General features: G+C 34.0%; 1 long non-coding RNA gene across 4 annotated transcripts in view; it reads right to left on the reverse strand.

Annotated features, from left to right (window-relative positions):
- LOC134366828 (uncharacterized) overlaps nucleotides 1-18,379 on the reverse strand; it is a 323,891-nt gene that overhangs the window by 241,640 nt on the left and 63,872 nt on the right. For all 4 annotated transcript variants that reach the window (XR_010022368.1, XR_010022367.1, XR_010022369.1 and 1 more), the window contains one exon: nucleotides 3,002-3,072. This is a non-coding gene — a long non-coding RNA (uncharacterized LOC134366828). The remainder of the gene's footprint in view (nucleotides 1-3,001; nucleotides 3,073-18,379) is intronic.

The raw sequence follows: 18,379 nt of genomic DNA on the forward strand, positions 1-18,379 counted from the left end.
AAAAGATAAAACTTTGAACCTGGAATGATGAAAGCAGCCTCCAAGCAGCAAATAGATCCAAAAGTAAAGGATGAACATTTTTCCACTTTAGGGGCTCAAGTACAACTTTTCACCAACAAGTGTTTTCTGCCGATAAAGGGAGGATCCCTAGGAAGCCAGGCTAAAAAGATAAAAACAGAGAGAAAATCTGAGCAAGGATATCAGAAGCTGCACTATGAAGTAGAAACAGACTTCCAGTCAAGTCACTCAACAAACAATAAGCCTGTTTGGAGAATAGTATCCAGATTTAAAATATTACTAATATGTCCAGTTTTTAACAACAACAACAACAAAACCTGAAGACATGCAAAGAAATAGGAAAGTGTGATACATATACAAAACAACAGGCAAACAATAGTCAATGCCTTTAGGGGAAACCATATGTTGGACTAGTGGAAAAATAGTTCATAACAGCTATTACATGGGGAGTTATTGTTTAATGGATCCAGAGTTTATGTTTACAATGACAAGAAAGTTTTGGAAATAGAGGTGATGGTCACACAGCACTGTAATTGTAATTAATTTCATGAATTGTATGTTTAAAACTGCTTAAAATGACAAACATTATGTTATATACATTTTTACCACAATGAAAGATATATGTATATCAGCTTCAAGTAAGTAGAGAGATTAAGTGTGTTTAACTGAAGAGTAAGTTTTACATATTCTTTAAGATCATTAAATGAAAAAATCAGCTTTGATAAATAGGTTCAAAGTACTAAATAAAACTATGTTTAAAGACTTAAGGAAAATGTGATAACAATGACTAATCAAATAGTGAATATCAAGTAAAAACAAATCCAGACTTAGGGAGAGACTTTCATTAGAAAAAAAGGAAAAGAAATCATTAGAAAGAAAGGGTAATAGGGAGAACACTCTGATCTCATTCTTTGCAAGTACACATAAAACATTGTCAAGAATAGACGATACATTAGGCCTAAAACAAAGCCAAATTAATTCAAAGGAATTGTAATAAAGGAAAGTATGTTCTCTGACCACAACGGACTTAAATTGGAAAACAACAGAAGGAAAATAGAGAAATTTACTAATAAGTAGATATTGAACCCCACCGTGAAAGACACAGTGAGACAAAGAATAAATCACATAGAAAATTTGAAAATCTTTGAGATGAATGAAAGTGCAAACAAAACATCACAACAAATTAGGGGATGAAGCTGAATAAACAATTAGAGGAAAATTTATAGCTGTAAGCATCTATATTCACATAGTGAAAAAGATCTCAGATAAATGACTTTACCATAACGAGAAAAAGAAAAGTAAATTAAAACTAATAAAAGCCGAGGGCAGAAATAAATAAAGATTGTAGAAGAAATAAACGGACAATATAAAAAAATAAAAACATCAATGAGAGCAAAAGTTGATTCTTTAAATATACCAACACAATTGATAAATGTTTAGGTAGACTGACAAAAAAAAAAAAAAAAAAAAAGCTAAAATAACTAAGATCAGGGATTAAACAGAGGAAATCACTCTCAAATTTGCACAAATAAATAAAAGGCTTATAAGAGTTTACTATAAACAACTACATGCTAAAAATTAGATAACTTACACAAAATTGACCAATTCCTAGAACGGCATGAACTAATCAACTTTTTCAAAAAAGAAAAACACAAAACAAAACAAAACAAAACAAAAAACCAGAACTTCTGGATAGAACTATAACAAGTAAAGATACTGAATTAGTAACTTCAAAGTAATATCTTCCCATGAAGAAGAGCCCATACCCAAATGGCTTCACTGGAAAATTTTAAAGAACACTTAAACAATAAATAACAGCAATTCTTCACAAAATGTTCCAGAAAATTTAAGAGGAGAGAACACTTCCCAACTCATTCTATATTGCCAGTACTACCCTGCTACCCAAACCAGACAAACACATCACAAGAAAAGTATAGACCATTATCTCTTATGAATACAGATGCAAAAATCCTTGACAGTATATCAGCAAACTAAATCCAGCAACATATGAAAGATTAAACATTATGACCAAGTAGGATTTATGCTAGGAATACAAGATAGTTTCAATATCTAAAAATCAATCACTGTAAAACACCACCTTAACAGATTAAAAAACTAAAATCATATGATCATTTCAAGATATTCAGAGAAACACATGACAGTATCCAACACACTTTCATAAAAGAAAACAAACTAGGAATAAAAGAGAACTTCCTTAACCTGAAAAATTGCATCAACAAAAAACCTACAGCTAACATTGCACTCAGTGAGAGAGGGTATGTTTTCCACCTAATATCAAGAACAAGATAAATATGTCTACTCTGACCATTTTTTTCAATATGTTTCCCAGAAACAGACATAAGGTATACAGATTGGAAAGAAAGTAGTAAAACTATCTCCATTGGCAGATAACATTAAACTATATGAAAATTCTAAGAAATCCACTAAAAATTAGGAATAATAAATCAATTTCACCAAGGATGCAGAATACGAGGAAATACACAAAATCCATTGTATTTTTATACAGTCAATGAATAGGCCAAAACTGAAATAAGGAAAACAATTGTTTACATCACAAGATATTAATTACTTAGTAATATATTCAATTAAACAAATGCAAGACTTACAGATCTAAAAGCACAAAACAATGTAGAAAGAAATGATTAAAGATTTAAATAAATGAGAAACAATCATATTTAGAGATAGCAAGAATAAACATTTTTTTTTTTTTTTTCTTTTTGTGACCGGCCGTACCGCATCCAGCCAGTGAGTGGATCGGCCATCCTTATATAGGATCGGAACCCGCGGCGGGAGCACTGCTGTGCTCCCAGTGCTGCATTCTCCCGAGTACACCACGGGTTCGGCCCGAGCAAGAATAAATATTTTTATGATGGAAATACATCAATTGGAAAAGAATGTTTTCAACAAGTGGTACTGGGACAACTGGATATCTACGTGCAAAAGAAAGAAGTTGGACCCTTACCTCACTTCACACAGAAAACGGAACTCAGGTGGATCACAGATCTAAATGTAGCTGTCACAACCAAAAGGCTCCTGGAAGAAAGTACAGGAATGAACATGTGTTACCTTAGGTTAAGCAATGATTTCGCAATTATGACAGCAAAGCACAAGGAATAAAAGACTGATAAGTTGTAACTCATCAAAACTGAAAATGTTTTTGTTTCAAAGAACATCATGAAGAAAATGAAAAGACAATTCACAGAATGAGACAAAATCTTTAGAAATCATATGCCTGATAAGGGATCTATATACAAAATATGAAAAGATCTTTCTCAGTAAGATAAAGACAATCCAATGTTTTTAAATTGGCAAAGAATTCCAATAGGAGTTTCTCCAAAGAAGATACACAAATGGTCAATGTTCACATGAAAAGACGTCAAACATCATTAGTCCTTAGGGAAATGAAAATCAAGCCCAATGGTATACAACTTCACATCCAAAAGAATTAGTATAATCAAAAAGACAGATAACAAGTATTGGTGAGGAGAAATTGAAACCCTCATATGTATCTCTACAGTTTCGTAATTCTTCAACAAGTTAGACAAACAGTTAGTATATGACCCAGAATTTCCAACCTTACCTGTCCACTCCAGATAACTGAAAACATATGTCCATGCAAAAATTATATCCAATTGTTCATAGCACCATTATTCATAACAGCAAAAAGTAAAAACAACCCAAATGTCTGTCAACTGATTAATGAACAAACAGAATGTGATAGAACCATAGGATGGAGTATATCTGCCATTAAGAAACCTGAAATACTCATCATTCTGAATCTTGGTAAAACTCAGGAAAATTAGGCTGAAGTTATTCTCTGCACAAAATAGTGTATACTTGTCTCTCCTTGCTCCTTTCCACTAGATACAGCCAAAAACCCTGGAAAGAATACAAAACACAACTAAAAAGAAACTCTGAACAGTGGTCAGAAGAGGGCAGGCATCTAAGTGGAGGGCAAAGTGAAGGAGGGCAGAGCAGCAGGCATTTGATGACGACCCACCCTACAAAAGAAGGTGACCTAGACCTGGTATTTCTCAAAACCCAGCAAAGTAACATAGTTTGGCCCCTGGAGGCTCATTTCTCCCCAGGATCCAAGAAGAATTCTGCCCAAATCGCCAGACTAGCCAGATGGAATCAAAAAGAGGGGTGTTATTGGAAATACTGATGACAATAAAGAGCCAAGGAATGTGCTAGACTTCCCAACTTGACCTGAGACCCTGTTCCAATCAGTGCATGGCAGGATGCGCTGGCAGGGATCCCGTCACAACAACAGTTTGTATGTAGAAGAAGTCTGTTCATATTCATTGGTGAATGGCATTACATTGTGTGATATACCTTATGTTACCCATTCTTAGAAATGGTGAACTTTTAGATTGTGTCCAGCTACTAAGTATTACTGTTTCTATACATGTTTTGGCACAGAGGTGCATTTTTAGGATAACTATGTAAGTTAGAGTAGAATTACTGAGTCGTATTGTATGTGTCTATTCAGCTTAATAGAATCTGCAAAAATTGTGCCAGAGTCCTGGCTCTAATTTCTCTTTCCACAAACTATGTATGAGAGTTCCTCACTGACACAAGCTATTGTCAAGGTGAGAGATTTATGTTCGCCCAGGCCCTCTGGATGAGGCAATTTCACCTATGGCAGGGAGTTGGAAACAGGTGGAGCATGGCAGAGTTGTTAAGCTGATGAAACAGAGATTAAAATTCGAGGCTGCTGTGCAGCTGAGATTTACGTGGTACGACACTCTAGATGAGGGAGCTGTTCACAGGACCAAGACAGAAGTCGGTGTGGAAGTTTACAATAGGTCCTTGGTCAGGGCCTGGGCTGAACATGTGCACAAGACTCATCAAGGCATAGCAGAAAGTGGATGTGAGGCTAAGAGAGGAATGGAAATAACAGAGGTCTTGCAGTGCCCATTGACTATGGGAAACTACAGCAACCTACAGCAACCTACAGCAACCTGTTAGATAATGTTCAATCATCAAACATATACTTAATCAGAGTGCAATATGAGGAGGGAGAGGAACCGATCAGGAAAGAAAACCATATGATTTGTAGAAAAGAGGCAAAAAATTCCCAACTTTCCAAAAATATATTCTAATTAGAAATCCAAGATTAAAGGAACCAAAAAATCAAACTAGATATGCATGTGGTACATCATACTTAAGCAGCTAAAGCCAAATAATAAAACTCAATGTGCCAGAGAAATACAAATGAATTGCCTTCCCATTTGGGAATAATGATGTAAATAATGGCTGCTTTCTCAAGAGTATCCACGGAGAGCTGGAGAAAAATGGACCAGCATCTTTCCAATGCTAAAGAAAAAATAAGATTGTCAACTCAGAATTCTATGTCCAGCAAAATTATCCTTCCAAACTGAGAATGACATAAGAAACATCCACATAATCAAACCTTAGACAATTGGCTGCTGGATAACCTGTAATGCAATTAATACTACAGTAAGTTCTTCAGACTAAAGTGAAGCAACACTTCACGGAAATTAAAAATTACAGGAAAAAATGAAGAGCACACACAATAAAGAAAATAGGAAAATATGTGGTGAGTGATCTTTTTCAAGGGCTGCTTGATTCAGTTTGATAGTATTTTGTTGAAATTTTTTGCATGTTTCTTCATGGGGATATTGGTCTATCATTTTCTTTTTCTGTTTTTCTTCTTGTCTGTTTAAGGAATTATCCCAGGGATGCAAGAATGGTTTGACATTTAGGTTGGTTCTGCATTTTGGCTATTTTAAGTACAGCTGTGATGAACATGGGAGTGCAGGTAACCTTCCACATGATGTTTTCCATTCTTTTGCATATATTCCTAGAAGTGGGATTGTACCCCCAAAACATGTACAATAAATTATGCTCCAGTTAAAAAACAAAAGAGTGGTTCAACAAATGCAAATCAACAAACTGATACATCACAGCAACAAAATCAAGGACCAAAAGCAAATGATCATCACAACTAACTCAGAAAATGTATTTTATAAAATTCAATATCCCATTATGACAAAAACACCAACAAACTTGGTATAGAGAGAACATACTTCAACACAATAAAGGCCACATATGACAAACTCACAGCTAATATCATACCAATGTGGAAAAGCTGAAAGGTTTTCCTCGAAGAACAGGAATGACACAAGGATGCCCACTCTCACCACTCTTACTTAACACAGTACTGGAAGTTTTACTGATAGCAATTAGGCAGGAGAAAGAAATAAGGGGTATGCAAATTGTAAAGGAGGAAGTCAAATTGTCCCTGTTTGCAGATGACATGATCTTACATATAGAAAATCCTAAAAGCTCCACCAAAAACTCTTAGACGTGATTAATGAATTCAGTAAAGTTGTAGGATACAAAATGAACATATAAAAATCAACAGAGTTTCTATAAACCAATAATGAGCAAGCTGAAAAAGAAATTAAGAAAGCAATTCCATTCTCAAAAGGTACAAAAAAAGATAAACTACCTAAAAATAAATTTTACCAAAAGGATGACAGATCTGTACAAGAAAAACTACAAAACAGTGATGAAAGAAAGTGAAGACACAAAGAAATGGGAACACATACACATTCCACATTCACAGACTGGAAGAATCAATAATGTGAAAAATACCACACTACCAAAAGATGTCTATAGATCCAACTCAATCCTTATCAAAACGCCAATGACATTCTTCACACAAAATAGAATAACAATCCTATAATTCGTTTGAAACCACACAAAAACCCTAATAGCCAAATTAATCCTGAGCAAAAGGAACAAAGCTGGAAGCACCACAGTACGTGACTTCAAAATATATGCAAAGCTATAGTAACCTATACAGCATGATACTGGCATAAAAAAAGACTAGAAACTAATAGAACAGAATAGAGAACCCAGAAATAAAGCCACATATTTACAGCCAACTGGTTTTCTTTTTTCTTTTTTCAGACTATAAAATGATTAGTTGATATCTTTAGTTAAATCTTGAGTAATTTTTTTTTCTGTTGTACATCACAAATTATATATGTCATAGAAACGATTTTTTCTTCTTATTTTTATTTATACATATTTAGGGGGTTCATAGTTGATTACCAGTATTTGCGTATGGTGTGTGATGATCAAAACAAAACTGATTATGGACAAAGACACTAAGAATATTCATTAGGGAAAGGACAGTCTCTTCAATAAATGGTGCTGGGGAAACTGGATACCCATATGCAGAAGAATGAAGTTAGACCCTACCTCTCACCATATACAAAATCAACTCAAAATGAATTAAAGGTTGAAATGTAAGACCCAAAATTATGAAACTACTAGTAGAAAACATAGAGGAAATGCTTCAGAACATTGGTCTGGGAACAGACTTTATGAAGAAGACCTCAAATGTACAGGGAACAAAAGCAAAACAAACAAAAAAACAAACAAACAAACAGACAAATGGGATTACATCAAACTAAACAGCTTCTGCACAGCAGAGAAAAAAAATCAATGGAGACAACCTACAGAATGGGAGAGAATATTTACAAACTATGCATCTGACAGAGGATTAATATCCAGAATATAAGAAGAATTCAAATAACTCAAAAGAAAAAACCAGCAAATGAAAAATCCAATTAAAATATGGGCAAATAAGCTGAATAGACATGTTCCAAAAGATGACATGTAAATGGGCAACAGGTATATGAAACAAAGCTCCACATCACTAATCATCAGGGAAATGCAAATCAAACCTACAATGCAATATTACGACATTCCAGTTAGAATGGCTAATATTAAAAAGACAAAATACCAAAGGCAGGCAAGGAAGCATAGAAAGAGGAATTCTTACATACTGTTGGTGGGAACGCAAATTAATATAGCCATTATGGAAGGCAGGACAGAAGTTTCTCAAAAAACTAATAATAGAACTACCATGTGATCCAGCAGTCCCACTACTGGATATATATATATAAACAAAGGAAAGGGAATCAGCATATCGAAGAGATGTGCGCACGCTCATGTTTATTGCACCACTGTTTATAATCACAAAGATATGGAATCAACCTAAGTATCTATCCACAGTTGAATGGATAAAGAAAATGTGGAATGTGTACACGTGATACTATTTAGCGATTAAAAACAGTGAAATCCTGCCATGTGCGGCAACACGTATGAGCTTGGAGGACATTGCATTAAGTGAAATAAGCCTGGAGCAGAAAGAGAAATACCACATATTCTCATCCATATGTGGAAGGAAAGAATTTTTATCATGTGTAAGTAGAGAATAGTATGGTGGTTACCAGAGATTACCATGCTGAATTCTTACCAGAAGGATAAAGGGGTAGGGGATAGTGAGAGTTGATTAACAAACACAAAATTACACCTAAGTAGGAGGAATAGGATTTAGTGTTCTATAGCACTGTTGGGTGACTGTAATTAAGAACAATTTATTGTATAAATTCAATCAGCTGGAAAAGAGGATCTTGAATGCACCTAACACAAAGAAACAAAAAATGTTTGAGGTAACAGGAAAAAAAAATACCAGTGGTTACCAGGTTCTCAGGGAGAGAGAGAGATGCACAGATGAACAGGTGGAGAACAGATGCTTCGTGGGGCAGTGAAACTATTGTGTATGATACTGTACTAGTGAATACATGACATTACACATCTAGCAAAACCCACAGAACTATACAACACAGAGAGGGAATCCTAATGTAAACTTTACTTTATAATAGTTTATCAATATTGTTTCATAACTGTAACAAATGTATCACAGCAACGCAGGATATTAATAATAGGATAAACTCTGTGTGTGTGTAGGGGGGTATTTCCTGCTCGATTTTTCTGCAAACCTAAAACTGCAATAAAATAAAGTCTACTACTCAAAAAAAAAAAATAAAATGTATGGGGAAATATAAGACAATTTTTCTATTGTTTTTAAAATGCATTTCAATGTATAAAGCAAAAAATGAAAAAAATAATAACGTATATGGAAAATATATGACACCAAGACCACAAAGTCCTATGTCATGAGGGTACATTTACATGGAGTGGTACAAACATAACTCTCAGTACACCAGGGCAAGATAAAGGTTGATATGCCACTCCCTAGAGCAACAATTCGACATGGTATAGGTAGTAATCTGGTGACTGGCTGTATAATTCATTCCCCCAATCTAATCTGTTTAGTATACTCATTATTTACTGTTTTTGTTTCCTAACAAACTATACCTCAATAAAAGTACTTGCATCATATGGCTCATACCTTGTGCATGTTAAAAACTAAAGAATAATTTATTAAATCTATGAAATATTTAACTTGAAAGAATTATGTATAATGAAACAGAGAAAAAGCACTCTTCAGGAAGATCATTTGCCATAACAGCAATTGTTTATCTTATGGAAATATAGACTGAATTAACTTTCTATAAAAGAAATAAAATGTACAGATTCAAAACTATTTCAATAACTAGTATTTGTAGAGATAAACTCTTGCTTAATAGCACACCAGCCTTTTCAGCTCAACCATCCTACTGAGAAAAACTAGGAAAGCTGGAAGATATTAAAGATATTGTTTGAAGGCACCACAAATCAAAGGAAGAAAGCATTCAAAAAGACAGAATCTCAATTAGGAGGGAAGACTTTGTCACGAGAACCATTCACATTTGTTACCGCTTCTCCCTTGAAGGCTTTTGCTGATTCCAAGGATGTGAGTGACGATCCAGGAGGCTTCAGCAGAAAGTTGGAGCTGAGCAGCTAAGCAGCTGAGAAAGACTTCTGGCAGTCTCACCCAACCAAGAGGACACCGATTAAACCTGACAGTTCACAGACGAAACGAATCACAGAAAACAAACCAAGGGTTCATTTGGCATATCCCCAAGGGGTTATGTCCTAAGGTCAATATAAACCTAAAATAGAAAACTCCACACAAAGCTCGAGATCCAGCTTTAAAAGGACTCAATTTCTGACCGCAGTGCGATTAACTGTCCCCACCCTAACTGCCTGTCAAATGCAAATCTATGCCAGAGAATGATAAAATCACCCAGAAACTCCAGTTACCTCTACACTATTTCATACAGAAAATCCAGCCTGCAATCAAAAGTACCCACACATGCAGAAAGGGAATGGGGTAGGAAAGGACTAGCATCAGGATTGGGATCCATTTTCTCCATATAATGAGGATGTCTGGAACAGAAAGAACTAAGACTTGGTGATTCCCACACAATTTACAGCAACAGTGAGATACCACTACACACCTGCTAAATGAGAAACAATGAAAAATACTAACCATAATAAGTGCTGACAAGTACCTAATCAAAGGTGACTCTTTTACACTGCTGGTAGGGTTTAACACAGTATGTTCACTGCAGAATATTTACACAATTTCTAAAGTATCTGAAAGGCACAACTATCATGTGATCTAGCCATTCTGTTAATTGAAATTTTTCAAAAAAATATAAAATTTTATGTCCATATAAAGACTCCTTCAAGAATGTCCATAACGCAGGAAAGAGGGGAGCGCTAGGGCAGGATGACAGGGGAGCAATATGAGGTTCATAAGGAACCTTGGTGGAAGAGGAGAGGATATTTATGTTATCTTGATTGTGATGACAGTTTCATTAATACATGAAAGTCTTTAAACTTTTATGATGACTTTAACATTATGTGGTTTATTTTAAATCAATCATACCTCAAAAAATTATTCAAAACGTGCAGTATGCACCAAATATGTGTCTCAAAGAAATTTCAGATCATTTAATTCAAAAAAGGATGTACTAAAATTTATAAATCTGATAATCAAGCTCAATTATTTGTAAAAATACCCGGTAATTTTAATCTAAAAAAAAATGAAAAAAACATTAAGATTAAAGGATGAAATTTTTTCAGTTATAAAAAGTTGAATCAACATATCCATAAGTTATTTTAAGATGTTACTTTTGTTGTTTTTCTTTTTGGTAATAGGTTTAAAAATGATGAACGCTTGAGACACTTATCAATACAAAAACCAGACATTATTACCAGGAATGCAGAATTATCTGTCCAGATCCTTGAGACATACACATAATATTTTAAGCAAACTTACGCTGATAAATTGAAGTTACATGAAATCAGTAAATTGTTTAAAAAAATGAAATTAGAGAAAAATTTAGGAAGTCTCAATAATCTTACATCTATTTGAAAAATTGCATCTGTAATTAAATATTTCCTCCCAGTGATTCTATTCTACACCCTGGTGCCTGAAGACTTGCTGTTTTCCATATAATGAACAAGAACCCCAATCTTGCACAATTTTTTCCAGATAAAAGAAATGCTTCTCAATTCTATTATGAGACTGGTATAAACTTTACACAAAATCAATACTATAAGAAAGATAAGAAAATAAAATCAGTGGTTATAGTGGAGAACAGGAGAAATATAGCACCATCTTTCCAATGCTGAAGGAAAAAGTAAAACTGTCAATTGAGAATTCCATATGTAGAAAAATTATGCTTTCATGGAGAGTGAAATAAGAAACAACCAAACTTAAGACAATTTACCACTGGGAAAACTGTAAAAGAAGTAATACTAAAAGAAGTCATTCAGTCTGAGGGTAGAGTTATCTCTCCTGGTGCAAACTAAGAACTGCAGGAAGAAGTGCAAAGCTCTGATTAAGTAAAATATGTGAATAAATACACGATTATTTAATTCATAACTGAGTAGAGCTAACTACTCTGTTCAAGCAAAACATCACCACAAAATAGAGTTGCCATCTTCAACTACGTTATGAAAGGTCCACCCTGACCAGGCTGTATGTAGCTAGTTAACTCAAATCACCATCACACGGCATCCATAGTGGTGCAGTTGGAAGCTGGTACGTTCATACTTGCTGTTAGTAAAGAGTGCACCCTCCACCACACCACAGTGTTAATGGAGAGCAGGTAGAAAATTTGCACTTCTACTCTATTGGAGTTAATGACATACTGCTCCCCTTCTTGCTGAAGTGCTATCAGAGGAAGCTCAGAGAAGAGTAACAGTTTTCACCACAGCCCATGGTAAAGAAGTCACTCTAGATGGTGTCAGTAGTATGCCCATGAGGAGCTGTGACCTGCCACTCTCAGTGGAAGCCTAGTGGGCGGACAGAACTTCCAACCCTTCCAAGGAGCAACGAGGAACATCCCCCACTCAGGAGTCAATGGAGGCCAAGGGTTGAATCTGGACTTCTACAATCACCTGGCAACAGAGGCCGTGCCTTCACTTTCCCCCTGTTGATGTGGTGCAAAGGAAATAATCATTGACACTGAAGGCAGAAAAAGAGTAATTACCCAGTCAGGAAACAGAAAGGAAATATGAGTAAGGGGGTGGGTAGGAGAACAAAGTCTCAGAGACCTGTGAGTCAATAACAAAGGTTCTAACATTCCTGTCATTAGAATCCCATAAGGAGTGGACAGAGTATAGTACTGAGAATACTTTCAAAAATAATGCCTGAAAACTTCCCAATTTGTCAAACAAAATTTATACGTACAAGGCCTTAACAAAATTCTCTCAGGATGAACCTGTAAAATTCCAGACTAAGATACATCATATCAAAATTCTGAAAACTAAAGAGAAAAAAAAATTTATTGAAAGCAGCAAGAGAAATGCCATCTTACCTATAGAGGAAAAAAAAATACAAGAACATTCAAATTATGTTGAATTTATCATCAAAATCCAGGAAAGCTAGTAGAAAGTGCCACATTTTTCAAGTGCTGAAAGAAAAGAACTGTGAAATTCTAAACCCAGTGAAAATATCCTCAGGAATCAAGTGAAAACCAAGACATTCTTCGATGAAGGAACCCTAAAAGAATTTACTGCCAGTACAACTACCCTAAAATAATAACTAAAGGAAATTTTCTGAACAGAAACAAATAATAAAGTCAGAAAACTTGGAACATCAGTAAAGGTAAGCAAAAGACAGGTGAATAGAGTAAACCAAGTTTCTCTTCTTGAGTTTTCTAAATTACGTTTTACATTATAAGTAAAAATTATAACACTTTCTGATGTGGACTTCAAAGTATGAAGAGGAAGTATTTATGATAATTATATTAAAAATAGGGAGTGGGTAGAGAGATGTAATAGGAGATAAGGTTTTTAACACATCACTAAAAGTGGTAAAATGATTACACCCGATTGTAATAAGTATACATATACATATATTTATATATATGTAATGGTCAGAGTAATCAGTAAAAAGAGTAATGCAGAAAGACACACTCAAATACGCTATAGATAAACAAAAATAAAAAAATGAATTGCTAAAAATTTTTAAAGTACCCACAGGAAGGCAGACAATAGAAAACGAAAAAATAAAAACAGAGAAAACAAACAGAAAAAATGTTATACCACACTTAAATCCTAACATACACATAATAACATTAAATAAAAATGACCTATACAATTGTATAACAACTAAAAGACAAATATTGGCTGAGTGAATTAACAAAAAAATGACTCAACTCTTTTCTGTCTACAACAAACTTGCTTTAAATATAATGACATCAGCAGACTGAAAGTAAAGGATATGGAAAGATATACCAAAAATAATCAAAATAAAGCAGGAATGGCAATAAGAGTATTAGATAGAGCAGAATTCAGAGCAAAGAAAATTACCAGAGACAAAGATGGACATTATATTATGTAATAACAAATGGCCAATTCAACAAAAAGATCTAGAAACCCTGAATATGTACAAAGTATGAGAAGCAAAACTGATACACTTGAAAGAATAAATAGTTGAATTCACAATTATAGCTGGAGTCTTCAACCACTATATCTCAACAGTTGACAGAAAAATTACATAGATTCAGCAAAATTTCTGAAGAAATCAACACCACCATCATTCAACAGGATGTGTTTCACAATTACAGAACACTGCACCCAACAACAGCAGGAGACAAATTTGTTGCCACTGTACATGGAACATACACCAAGGCAGATCATATTGTCAAGCATAAAATAAACCTCAAAAAATTTAAAAGGACTGAAATCACAAGAATGTGTTCTGTGACCATAATAAAATCAAATGGGAAATCAATAACAGAAACATAACAGGAAAACCTCCAAAAACTTGCAAAAAAAAAAAAAATTCACTCGCAAATACTATGCTAATAGCTTTATTTTCTGTTAAGCAAAAAGAAAGACAAGCTACATACTGGGAAAAATATTTATAAGCCAAATATGTGACAGAAAATGAGTATCTGTAATATAGAAAGTATACTCATAACACACATTTTGAAAAATCCAACTGTAAAATGGTCAAAAGAAATAAAGAGAGATTTCACCAAAGAGAATATACAAATAGCAAATAATCACATGGAAACATGTTTAACATTATTGTTATTTGGTAAATGCAAATTATAATCACAATGTGATATCACTACACAGCTATCCGAATGCCTAAAATAAAAAATAGTGACACCATAAAATGCAGACAAACTCAGACAGTATTTCTTGGAATGTAAGATGGTGCAGCCACTGTTACAAATTTCGGCAGTCTAAAAAAAAAAAAAAAAAAAAAAATCCCTGACTATGCAAGTACCATATGACAGAGCATTGCACTCTTTGGTATTTAGCAAAGAGAACTAAAGACGCATGTTTCCAAGGAAACATATACAGAAATGTTTGACCCAGATTTATTTGTAATAGCCCCAAAGTGAAAACACCCAGATGACCCTCATATAGTTAAACAAAATGTGGTATATCCATACCATGGAATTCTACTCAGCAATAAAAACTTTAAAAACCTATTTATACACACAACAATCTTTATGAATCTCCAGATAAGTATATTGAGAGAGAGAAAAAAAAAAATGTCCCAAACATCACATACAGAATGATTCCATGAATATGATGTCAATAAAATTTTTAAAAATTACACTAATGAAGAACAGATCATTAGTTGCCAGAAGTCAAGGATGGGGAGACGAACGACAGCGACCTGCCTATAACAGGGAAACGAGAGGGATTCTTGTGGCGATTGAAATGTTCTCTATCTTGACTGTATAAATATTAATATCCTGCTTGAGATAGTGCTCCATGGATTTCAAGATGTTAAAACTGGGTAAAAGTAAGTAAAAGGTACATGGATCCCTTCATATTAATTCTTGTAACTGCAAATGAATGTACACTGACCTCAAAATAGAAAGTTAAGTTAATTTTGTTCATAGTCTTGATATAGAATTGGGATTAGTTGGCTATGGGAGGAAAACACCTATTAATTAAAACTTATTTTAAATAATAGGTTTTTAGGGAAAAAAACCTGCCTCCTGTAATAATCTACGAGTCCAAGCATCCTGCTGAGAAAAACTGGGAAAGCTGGAAATATATGAAAGATATCCCTTTGAGGTATTACAAGTTTAAGGGGGCAAGAATTAAAGGTTCACAATCTCAGGAGGAAGAAAGCCCAAGTGGTGAGATCTAACTTTGGTATCATCTTCGCCACAAAGTATTTGTTAATTGAAAGATCTGAATGAGCACTCAAGATGCTAAGCACAAAACTGAAGCTGAGAAACTAAGCAACTGACCGTCTTCCAGTACTACCTCCATCACAGGCAGCACAAATTCAGCTCAGAGCCCACAAAGCAGAGGGCTAATTATTTTTTTTTAAATTTTAGGTTCTTTTGACATCCTAGAGGGGCTATGTACTAAATGTCTATGTGAACAAGAAATACAATATAACTTGAAATCCAGCCTCAAAAGTTCTCAGTGTCAGAAAGGGCATTCCACCAGGTTACTGCCTCTCAATAGCAAAAGAAATGGTCCCTGGAGGAAGATAAAATCACCCAGAGCCTGCAATTATCCCTATACTACATCAAATAGAAAATCCAGCATGCAATAAAAAAGAACTATACATGCAAAACATGAATGGAAAGGATTAGCATCAGGCCTTTAATCTGTTTTCTCCATTTACTGGGAATGCTTGGAACACAAAGAACTATGACTTGGTTACACCTTGCAACATAAAGCAACAATGTGATACCAGTGCATACCTATTAGAAGGGCTACAGTTAAAAGTTCTGACCATGACAAACAATGGCAAAGACGTTGAGCACCTGTGACACTCATATTGCCGGTAAGCTGTAAAATGGTATAATGTTGCAAACTACTTTGTCATACTGTAAAATAACTTAAAGAAACCCTAATCATGCGATCCAGTCATCCATTTCTGGAAGTTTACTTTTTTTTAAGAAAATGAAAGTATATGTCCATAGAAAGACTTACACAAGAAGGTGCATAGCATGGGGAAAATGTGGAGTGTTTGGGCAGAACCAGCAGAGAGGGAAGACATATATGCACAAGAAAACTTGGAAAAGAATGTGAGATGGATAGTTACATTATCTTGATTATGGTGACTGTTTCACAATATATAATATCTCAAAACATATATTGTTCATTTAAAGGTTGTGCAGTTTTTTAAGTCAATTATACCTCAATAAAGCTATTACGAAGTATGAGTTGCACCAAAATATGTTTACATGAAAATAAATAGCATTACTTACACAAGTGGAAATACTGAAAATTTAAGATATAACAGCTCACCTCAAGAAATTGAAAACTGTGTAATTTACTAGTAAAAATAATTGAAGACACGAACCAATAAAATTAAGATTGGTGAATGAAATTTGAATGATTGTAAAGAGAAGATTGACGAATCCCAAATTTTTATTGAACTGAAAAGAAAATTGACAGATCCCTTGCACAAATTATGGAGAAAAATAAAAGAAACCCATTACCAGAACCAGAAATGTAGACTGAATCATCACTACCAATCCTGTAGACAAACACATAATACTACAAATTGATATTTATATAAATTTTATGCTAACAAATTTTTAAGTATATGGAATTGTAAATAATTTTAAAAGGTTGGGAAATCTCAATAGCCCTTCAATTATTAAATAAATTGTGTCTATAATGAATATCCTTTTTATGAATGAATTCCAAGTCCTAGTGCCTGAATTCCTGAACTTTTCCATATAATGAGAAAGAAATAACGCCAATCTTGTACAAACTCTTCCACAGAATCGAAAAACAATCCCCCAAATGTTCTAGGAGACCCTTATAAACTTTACATCAAATTTAAGAGGATAGTATAAGAAAGTAAAATCATAGGTTTATATCCTGCATGACCAAACACAGAAAACAAGAACTTATGTTGGATAAACAAAATCAAAGATGCATCAATTATAAAACGCAATGAACAAATTGAAGTTAATCCCAGAATGAATTCTTCTTGGTTTAACATTTTGAAATCAAACCACTTAAAAAAAAAGAAAGAAAAAATTAATGTACTATTACAATGGGTCTAAATCATTTGACATAATTTGCCACACTTATGATTAAAAACTAAAACTCAGAACACTGCAACAAATATCATACTTAGTGAAAAAATATTCAAAACTTCCCCCTGAAATCAGAAAAGATACAACAATATCTCCTGTCCCCTGTTCTATTCAACATTTTATGGAGGTCCTAGTCAGGGCCATAATGCAAGAAAAAATGTAAAAGACCAGAAATTAAAAAGGAAGATATGCAAACATCATTATTCCCAGATGACATGTTTGTTTCCAGACTATCTAAAAGCAATCTGTAGAAAAATGCATTAGAATTAATAAGTGTTAGCAAGACTGATGGACACTAAAGTAATAATCTGGTTATTGTGGCTGTAGAATTCATTCCCCCAAACTTAGCTGTTTAGTATACTCATTATTTACTGTTTGTGTTTCCTAACAAACTGTACCTCAATAAAAGTACTTGCAATATATGCCTCATACCTTGTGCATGTTAAAAACTGAAGAATAATTTATTACATCTATGAAATATTTAACTTGAAATAATTATGTATAATGATAACAGAGAAAAAGCACTCTTCAGGAAGATCATTTCCTGTTCTGCACTAACTCAAAACAGAAGAAAGAAAAGCATATGCCAACTTTTTTCTATTTCTTTCATTTTTCATTTATTAATTACACATACATCGTATGCTCATTGAACACTCTCCAAAATGCAGATCTACATTCCATTCACAAGTAACCATGAGCAGCAGTGAATTGTGTGTATTAATAGATCTACACACACATATGTATTCACATTAATAGTATATTTACAGATTGGAAAGTAAATTACAATTTGCTTACCTTTATAATAATATATCCTGGAAGTTTTTTCCATAAGTCTACCTCTAGATTGGCTGAAAAACCTACATAGTATTCATGGTACAGACAAAGCATAATTTACTCAGAAATAGCAGTTTTGCCATATTCGGACGCATAATTTAATGTACATTTGTGAATAATTGTGTCAGATGTGGTATTAGGAGGTGAATTACTTTATAGAACTTTAAGTAAAAAAA

This window comes from Cynocephalus volans, chromosome X (genome assembly GCF_027409185.1).
Source record: "Cynocephalus volans isolate mCynVol1 chromosome X, mCynVol1.pri, whole genome shotgun sequence".
Taxonomy (NCBI): domain Eukaryota; kingdom Metazoa; phylum Chordata; class Mammalia; order Dermoptera; family Cynocephalidae; genus Cynocephalus; species Cynocephalus volans.